Raw genomic sequence first — 10,027 nt, forward strand, 5'->3', positions numbered from 1 at the left:
TGAAATTGCCTTTCTTCACAAAATGATGCTGACCTGTAGCAAAGCTGAGCACTATTATAATTCAGAAGTGGGTCTTATAAAGGAATCAGAAAAATAAGAAAGACTGTTTTCCTTCAAGAAGTTTTTAGTAGCTGAATTTTTCTTCCTTTGTTTCCTTTGGATGTTTTTAAATAACCAATCAAACAGGTGGTATTTGGTGCCCAGTCTTTTCCTACTAAAAAACAAAACAGGGAAGACATCTAAATCTTTCTAAAGTGGAGATTATTAACATCTCTGCCACTGGAACCAGTAAGCTGCCCAATGCTATATAAAGAATGTTAGACGTTGTTTGTTGATTGAGAAACATCCAGTTAGCTGCAGAGTAACTGGTTGTAAAATCCTGACATCTCCACCCAAAGTTATTTACTTGTTGATTGGTTGGTTGTTTCTGACCAACTGTCTAATAATGGCAGTAATGTTGGCTTTCCACTTCCGGTAAATCGGATAATATATTTTGAAAAATTTTGCTTCCGAGGAAGAGGGGGATCTTCAAGGTACAGCAATTATTTCCCAAAAAAAATCATCAGAAAAGCAAAATAAATTGAAACAAATAAACATTTCAAATAATCAGAGAAGCTATGAGAAATAAGACTCTAAAACTCCAGAGAAAAAAACTCCTTGCACTGAGGACTTCCTACATTTTGGGAGGCCAATCATGAGTGAAGTCTAAGAACCGGGTCTTGGCTGAGAGACAGAACCCAGCAGAGTTTATCTCCATGCAAAATACTGCAGTGGCAACACTGGGTATCACACGGTCTCAAAGAGTCAGTTTTCACCAGCAAAAGATATACCAAGGTATATACCAAAGATATACCAAAGGATATATCCGAAGGAGCACAGAGGAGGTGGCTAAAGTATGAAGTGGATTCTTCCAGAGAGCAGAGGCTATCAAATTAACTAAACAAAAACCACTGGGAGAAGAGCCATGAGAACTACAGATGGGATTGGAAAGCTTTCGAGGAGGGGACTGGTCACTGAGTTATCCACCACTTTTGCAGGGGGCACTGGCCTCTCTGGGGAGAGTTGGAGGCTGAGGATCTAAGCCCAGCCCCCAGCAAGAGGCTACTGTTGGGATACAAAGGAACCTTGATATCCCTTGAAGAGCAACTCCCAATTACCCCACTCTCCAGCCACTGGTAACCATCATTCCACTCTCTGCTTCTATGAGTTGACTATCTTAGATACCTAATGTAAGTGCAATCATGTGGCATCTGTCCTTCTGTGACCGGCTTAGTTCACTTAATGTAATGTCCTCAAGATCCACCCATGTTGTCTCAAATGGTAGGATTTCCTTCTTTTTTTAAGGCTGAATAATATTCTATTGTCTATATATATGCCACATTTTATTCATCCATTCTTCGGTCAATAGACAAGTTCTAGAGATCTCTACAGCATGGTGCCCAGAGTTAACAATACTGTATTGTGCACTTAAAATTCTGTTAAGAGGATAGATCTCATGTTAGATGTTCTTACAATAATTAAAACCAGACAGAAAGTTAATGAAAGGAAGGAAGAAAAAAGGAAAAGTAAATCTCTTGAAACAATGCCTAGCACATAGCAAGCACCAGTGGATGTTAATGTTATAATTCATCTCCTACCCCACAAAGGAAGAAACCAGAAAAGGTTTTCAGAGTTGCTTGGGAAGCAAATAACAAAATAAGAGACTTGAAGTACCTAAAAAATGAAGTGGTCTCTTCCTGAAGCCACAGCCCCCCAATGGGGTAAACCCCAAACTTCTCACCATGGTCCTTGCTTTTCTAAGTCTTCTAATCTCTTTATTTTGGAGGTTCTCTTGGCCCTTCTGTTCACACTCCCAAAGATGTCCCATCTCTGAAACTCAAGGAACAAAGAACAATCAGCCATTCTCTCATCATACTGAATCTGTCAAAATTATCATTTTGGGTTAATAGCTGCTGTCCTTCCATCACTAATTACATAGAAAAAATGATGTATTTAAAGAATAATCCATAGCCTCATGATCACCGAAGATCAAAGTTCCCCTGGGGCAGGCGCAGCCACGGAGCTAGAGCAGAGAACGAAGGCACCTGTTGGGGGGAGGTCGGAAGTGGAAAGGAGAAAAGATAAGTCTGGAGCCAATGCTCTGAAGGCCCACACAGACCTCATCACATGCCCCCCCCCCCCAATCTGTACAAAGCGTGCGCTGTTTCATCATTGTTCATCTCTCTTAGGGCTATGTCTGATTCCTCAAACTCCAGGTCAACTGCAGACTTCTCAAAGGTGGCAAAATATCCCACAGCAACTAGCCCTGCTGTGAAGACAGGAAAAGGTCACAGAAAGAGAAGGAATATCAGGAAGAAGGTAGTTGAAGGAAGGGAGGCAGAAGGGGTAAGAATCAAAAACGGAATGATACAAAAATATATTGAGGCATTCTCTTATCAATGAGCATCGGTCAAGGCCGTTTAAAGATCCAGTGTGTCCACCTCGTAGACGGCCTCCCTGGGTCTGGTCTTGAGTTCTCCTTTGACGGCCTGCTCGAAAATCAGCTAGAAGTCACTTCATTGAGTACCAGTCAGTTCCCAGTTCCATGCTCTCTGCAGTGCTTTTGTTTAGGGACACACAACTGGCCCCCGCCCTTGTGCAAAGGCAGTAAGACCCCTGGGAAGAATGCTACACCCGAACAAGAAAAGAAATGGAAAGAACCGATTTGATATAAAATATAAAGTTCTTATTTATTCATATGCATTTGTTGTTTTTCATTCTCTTTGTGTATTTGTTACATTGTCTCCTAAACTAATTACCTAATTACAGAGGGTGAAAGCATTTAAAGGATTACAGAGAGATCCCTCACATGTACTATGGAGGTAGAGATGTTTATTAATTGCTCCATCGAAAAATGTTCCAACCCTTTCACAGCCGCTGAATTATTCATTAATCTGCCCCCTCCACCCATGTGTTTAACCAGCATTAATCCCTCCAAGGTACCACTAAATACCACCGGCCATTTATACTAAGCCCTTTAATTAATCACATTAGTGGTCATGTGCTGACCCTCTTCTCTCCCACATGCCATTCACACAGTTTCCTGGGGAAAGAACCAACTAGAACACACACTTCTAGCAATGGCTGCAAGGCACTCTGCAACCAATTATTCCTTTAAATTGAAGTCACCAACATTTCAGACAAGAGAGGTCAAAATGTGGCTATTTTTATTGTGACCTACGGATACGGCTGACATTTGTATTCTGCTCTTTGCAGAGGAAGATGACAAGAGGTAGACACAAGGAAAAACCTCGTGCTCGAAACTCTCAATTCCACAAATCAGAGATTCATGGAAATCGGCACGCCCCCGCCCCCAGGACCAGCACCCTGGGGAGATGCATTCATCGACGTGCTAGTGTGTCCCGCAGGATGTACTCCAAGAGAAACAACTCCCCAAACTCTGTGATGGCCCAGAAGGGCTGATGTGTCCACTCATGCGGATTCTAGTGCAGGTCTGAATGACACTCTTGTGTCACCCAACAGCGCAGTCTGTGTCAACCGTGTGACTCCGCCATCTCAACACAAAGCCTCCTGCCTGGTAGGGAGAGAGAAATGCAGGCCGGGGAATCGCAAGTGGGCTTTCCATGGTGTCTGGGGTGACAGATGCACTTCCCAGACTAGTCATCTAATCCTATTCAACTTCAAGGAGACAAAGACATACAGTCTCTTATGTGTCCAGAAGAGAAAGGGAAGCAGATAATGATAAATAAGACTATTAATGTCTTGTCTATCAAAGAAGATTAAGTGCACCAGTCTTTTCTTCAACTACTTAATGGTTATTGGTAATAATACCATACTCTGATAGGGTGAATGCTAATTTATGAAGAATTTTCCATTGACTTCCCTCCTGTGCTTTTATTCTATCTTGTTTGATCTCTATTATATTCTATCATGTTTTCTTCTATCTTGTCACTCAGAAACAAAGCCCCAAGTGAGTGGCAATTTAATTAGGAAATGCCTCAACTCCACCACATGTGTATTTCCATGATGTCAGTTTCTCACGGGGCTTATCAATCTGGATGCCATGATTCAGAGATTACAAGGACCTTCTAAGGCAATGTGTGTGTCATTTTTCCTATGAAGAGGGCCCATACTTCGTAGCAGGTTCTCAAAGATTTCCCTCTACTGGTCTATTGAGTCCTTGGAAGATGAGACTGAATGATCTTTCAATCTTCCAGATCATCTATCAAATGCCTGGCACAGCCAAGTGGACAGAACGGATTGCTGATGAAAGAATTCTAGAAAAGAGGTTGGGAGGGAATAGGGGTCCTGCTAGAGAAAATGCATAAATGGGGGTCAGCAACTGGAGGAATGGGATCTGGGCCACAGGTCCAGCAGGAGGGCATGAATGACTTAGAGGGAAGGAGCCAGAAAGTAGAATGAGGGGACAAAAGGAGAGCGAGAATATCTAGAAGACAACCATTTGTGTACTTTACAAAGGGCTGGGGGAAAGTACCTTGCCCGCCCCTGAATAAGGAGGCTTTGCCACCAGAGCTTGCTTAATGTGGAGTTCCTGGTGAGAAGAGGTCTGGCTGTGGGCATCCAGACACATTAACTGAATTTTCTGGAACAAGGGATTAGCATATACACCAAAGGTTTTTAAATCAGTCCTGTGATTTATTTAGCATGTTGACTCACATATTAACCGTAAAGAACTCATCCCTTACAGTCTCACTGTATGAAAGGTAGAGCTGCCCTTTACGGGCAGGAAGATGAAAGGGTGAACCTCTAAGGCAGAAAGAATGGACAAAGTACATAGCAAACTACAGTAAATATTTAAAGAAGAAATTATGTTAAAACAAAATGCTACCCTACAAAAGGCAGAAACCCACAACTAATTACTAATACTACAGCATACCATAATGTTTTGGGGAGGCTGAAATAGTTTTACTTTTTGTATTCTAAAAACAAGAAATGCTGAAATCTCAGGAGATTCTTTATAAGGTGACATGGTTCAAGCGGGGTTTCAGGGAGTCATGGTGGACCTTAGCGGGTGTGCACACCACACCTCTCTCCACACAGGCTAGAATTTTCCTGGCAGCTCAGGCTAAGCACTAGCCCTTCCGCTGGCACTTCCGGGGGGAAATCATTCTGCTTGTATGGCAAAAATTGCATTTGAAAGACCCTCCCAGCTTTGCTTTGTCCACAGACATCATATCTGCCCTTAAAAAACCAGCTTAGAGATCCTGAGCCCCACAAACTCGTCAACTGGGACTCACCAACAGTGCTCTTTTATAACAGCAATGACAACTAAGCCAACAGCTACAATTTCCGAAGATGCGCCACGTGCCTATAACACACCTTCAGACCTACAGATAAGAACACGGAAGGCTGACCCTCCGAAAACATTACGGTACTGATCTATTACCCATGGTGCCCATGTTATCCATGGTGGGCTTCTAATCCCTTAAGACAGGGGAGTCCTTCATTATCTCATCTTTGGTTTTACACTCAGCGGTGTCAGCCAAACAGCAAGGATCTGATAACGTCTGTTAAAGAGAGCGAGAGAAAGAATGAATGAGGCTCAGATAGAAACAAGCTGTCCATACTGATAGTAGGGATCAGGGATAGGGTGGGAACTGTGCCCTGACCACAAAGCTACCTGTGATGGTACTTCCTTGCACCTGTGAGCTCCTCCCCTGTGGGGTCTGTTTGTGAAATGAGGGGTAGCTTCAGTCATCTGGGGACAACTGTCCCAATAAAAACGAAATGCTTACTTTTTGCTACGTTTTACACGTTTTGCAGTGCCCTGTCTAATTTTTTTTTTAAAATGTGAAACCTGTGGAGTAATTATGGACACAGAAAGGAGCATATAACAGCAAATGTTCAATAAATTCTCAGAAAGTGATCTGTCACATACATGCTGCCCACAGGAAAATGTAAGGGACGTTCTCAGAACCAGAACCAGAGAGAAGCATGTCCCTTCCCTCCCTCCTAAAAGTTCCTTAACTGGTAGGGAGTGCAATGACCATCCCTGTCCTAGGGACAGGACTTTTGGAGTATAAGGCTCAGTACCCAGGTCCTGCCTATCCGCATGGGGAAAAGAGGCAGAGCGGCCTTCCCAGGAGCTCCGGGGGTGCCTTCTCACTCCTCAGCTCCTTTGGACCTGACCACCATCTTTGCCCAGAGCCTTTGGATCCCCAGCTGCTGAAAAGCTCGCGTTCGAGATTCCTGAGCCAGTGCCGCCTATCAGAGAGCACAGTGGGACCCATGCTTGCATCTGGCAACAGGCCTGTGTTCCAATCAAGCCCATTTGACTCAGCTGGGGGAAAAAACAGAAAAAGGAAAAAGTCTGTAGGAGGCCACCAGACTCCCCCCTCCCCTGCTGGCAAGGACTTGCTAGCTTGACGCATACTTAACACTGGAGGGCCCCTGATGCTGTTTTATATACGCGCAACTCTTCATTTAAAAACCTGGTTAAATCAAGAGGTTGGACAGAGTCCAGAAATCACCCCGTCAAACCCTCTAAAATTAGAAAAGGCAGGAAACCCAGGTCCAGGGAGGGAAGGGAGTTGTTCAAGGTCGCACACCGAGATAAGGCACAGGGGCCGGTAATGAGGGCAAGTAAAGAAAGCACCCAGCAGAGGGGAGGTCCTAATGGGCTTCCTCTCTGTTCTGAGCTGGCCAGCCCAGTTGCCTCGTACTCTATTTTGATGAGGTTCTGGGAAACAAGCCAGCTAACTCGAGGGATTGAGATAAAGTGAAACGGGATCGTTCCACTCGTTTCCCTGAGTCCAACTTTGAGGCCAGATTTGAGTGATCCAGGCAAGGGGAGCTGGTCACTGTCCCCGCAGCCACACAGAAGACCAGAGGTCACTGGTGTCGTCATCAAGAAGCCCTCATACTCACAGGACACTTTGTGGAGTGTTGTACGGTTTATAGAATGCTCTCACACATTACCGAACATGACCCTCACGAGAGCCCCTGGGAAGGGGCAAGGCTGATGATTTTATTCCTAATTTTCAAGGAAGAAACTGAGTTTTTATCCAAGATCATAAAACTAGTGGAGACGAGGTGACAGATTCCTATTCTATCCAGGCCCTGGGGACAGGAGAGAAGAGAGCCTCAGAGAGGGTGACACGGGCTTCATGCTTTGCTCCAGGATCATGTGACACTGCAAATTTCACAGTATCCCCCCCACACACACACAGTTTTGCTTTCCACAGTTTCAGTTAAGTGTGATTGGTCCACGCTGGTCCAAAGCAGACGATTTAGCATCAGAAGGTCAACAGTAGCCCAACCCTAGGTCACCGGCCTACATCAATCACCGCACTTCACCTCATCAGGTGGGAATTTTTCATCTCCCATCACCACAAGAGGGCTGAGTACAGTACAATAAGATATTTTGTGAGACAGAGCACATTCACATAACTTTTATGACAGTACACTGTTATAACTATTCTATTTTATTATTAGTTGTTAATCTCTTACTGCACCTAGACGATAAAGTTTATCATAGGCATGGATGTATAAGGGAAAAACCACAGTATATACAGGGTTTGCTCCAATCAGTGGTTTTGGGCATCCCCGAGGGGTCTGGAACATACCCTGGGGGTAAGGGGGGCTATTGTACAAACAACTCCAATGACCAACTCTGTATTTCAATCATCTCTCAGTCATCTTTATATGTCCCCAACATTGAAGGACCCTCAGGCGATAATCTGATTTAAACACAATTTTACGCATAAAAGTTTTTTGGAATCATGAAAATCAGTAAAGTATGACATTATTCTAAAACTGTTCAGCCTCTAATATGGCATCCCTATATATCTGAGTAAGTACAGTTGAGCTACAAGTAACTTTATGAATAACCTGGCACATTCCTCTCATTCTGTGGGAGAAGAAACTGAGGCTAAACAAAGGAATTAACTTTGTCCTGCTGACACGAGAAATTTATGGGACAGCCAGGAGAATCCCCAAATCTCCTGAGCTTCATTTCCATGTTCACTCGCCAACCTGCCCCAATCCCCTTGTCTTCCATCAGAGCACTCCCCCACCTTATGTGTTCTTAAGCAATTTGTACTTAGCATTTTGTCAGGACTGATGAGTCTGTCTTGTTTATTGTAACATTACCTCCCTGAGAGCACGTTTTCAGTAATGTCCTGCTTGACACCTCCCCTCTCTGAGCCTGAGGTCCTCAACCCCAAAATGCAAATACCCCTGTGCCTCCTAACTCACACTGCTGTGAACAATAAGCTGATATGCAAGTGGGAGAGGCTAGTTACCACTATTTATTCTTGGATTTGCATTCTATGCAATCTGACCAAGCTCTAGACTCTCTGTGCCTCAGTTTTTCTATCTGGAAATGGGAGATCCCGGGCTCCAGGATCTAGTCTGAAGCAATGCTAGAAAGACATGTGCAGGTATTAACATGATCTAATCTCTTCCAAATAAAATGCATTCTAGTTACCAACGTTCTCATCGATTAATCGTTACCATTCTGTCGATCTACATTTACTTCTTCACCTCGCATGCATGTTGCACCTACTGTATGCACAGCACAATGAGGAGAGGAAGTACAAGGAAGAAGCAGCAGACCCAGTCCCTGCTTCAAGAAGCACACAGTTCCCAGACAAAATCACAGACATGTGAATAAAATAGAATGATTCCAAAAGGGTACACACAAGCATTCCAGGAAGGTCAAGAAAGTAATGTCTTGCTCTTAGATTAGTCCATTAGGAGGAAGGCCGGGTCCTGTAAGGGGGTTGGTGAGGGCAAGGGTTTTACCTTAATGCCCAGAGCAGTTGGAACACTGCAGTGGTTGGAGGAAGGAGGTTTAAAAAAAAAAAAAAAAAAGGAAAAGAAAAAGAAAAAACTATTTTAAAAACAATCATCATCACTGCAAACTAATGCACACGTACACACCATAAAACAAACAAATACAGAGCTCGCTGAAGCCAGAGAAGGAGGTGCGCCCTGCTGTGGGCCATTTCCACAGGCATACAGCCTCCGGGGGCTATCTCTCAGTCCCCACGACAAACCTGTGTATTCTGACTCCAGACTCCCATCTCTCCCATTTACCCCCAACACTTTCATGAAGGCCTCCCTCCACACGATGTCAACTGATGAATCCATGGCAACATGGTCTTCTGAAAAGGTCCTGAAAACTACCGGTATCTTGTCCCACCCCTCTCCAGCCCTGTTCTGATTCACCCACTAGGAATGTGGGTTTTAAGGATGTTCTCTCATTGGTTCTCATGGGTACTCCTGGTTGACACCATAATGGAGTCCGAACCTACGTAAGTCACAAACTAGAAGGCATGTGCTGATTCAAAGCCACCCAGAGATGTCAGGGTTAACCCAAGGCTCCAGATTCCCACTGCAGGGCGAAGTTCTCCTGGTTAGCACCACAGAGGGGACAAAAGGAAAAAAGCTAACTCTCCTAGTCCTTCTCCCTTCGTTCCAGAAAGAGGGATCTTGGGGGGGGGAGGAGAATATTTCAAGCATAATAAGCATACACTTTCCATAATCAAAAGAGAGAATTCTTCTGATGCGTGGTAACTAGACTTTTGGGAACGATCACTTTGTAGCGTATACAAATGCTGAATTATAATGATGATGTACACCTAAACTTATATAATTAAAAAAAGAATTTTTAAAAAGATTCTATTTATTTTATTTTTTATTTCAGCGTATGAGCTGAGAGAGAGGCAGACTCCCCCCTGAGCAAGAAGCCCTATGTGGGACTCAATCCCAGGACCCTGGGATCATGACCTGAGCTGAAGGCAAACAGTTAACCAACTGACCCACCCAGGCGCCCCTATAAAAAAAAGAATTTTTACGTTGAAGTATAAGTACACTGTCTATACTATGCAACTTTAAGAAATATATAAATATTTCCATTATGTCCAAAATTCAGTTAATTTAAAATATATTCTATGGATTCTAGAAAAGAATTCATATCTTCTATTTGGGAGGTGTAAAGTTTGATCTGGAAGCTAATCTACTTTCATACAAATAAAATAAATCTATAATTAAATAACATATA

This window comes from Ursus maritimus, unplaced genomic scaffold (genome assembly GCF_017311325.1).
Source record: "Ursus maritimus isolate PB19 unplaced genomic scaffold, ASM1731132v1 scaffold_6, whole genome shotgun sequence".
Lineage (NCBI taxonomy): Eukaryota > Metazoa > Chordata > Mammalia > Carnivora > Ursidae > Ursus > Ursus maritimus.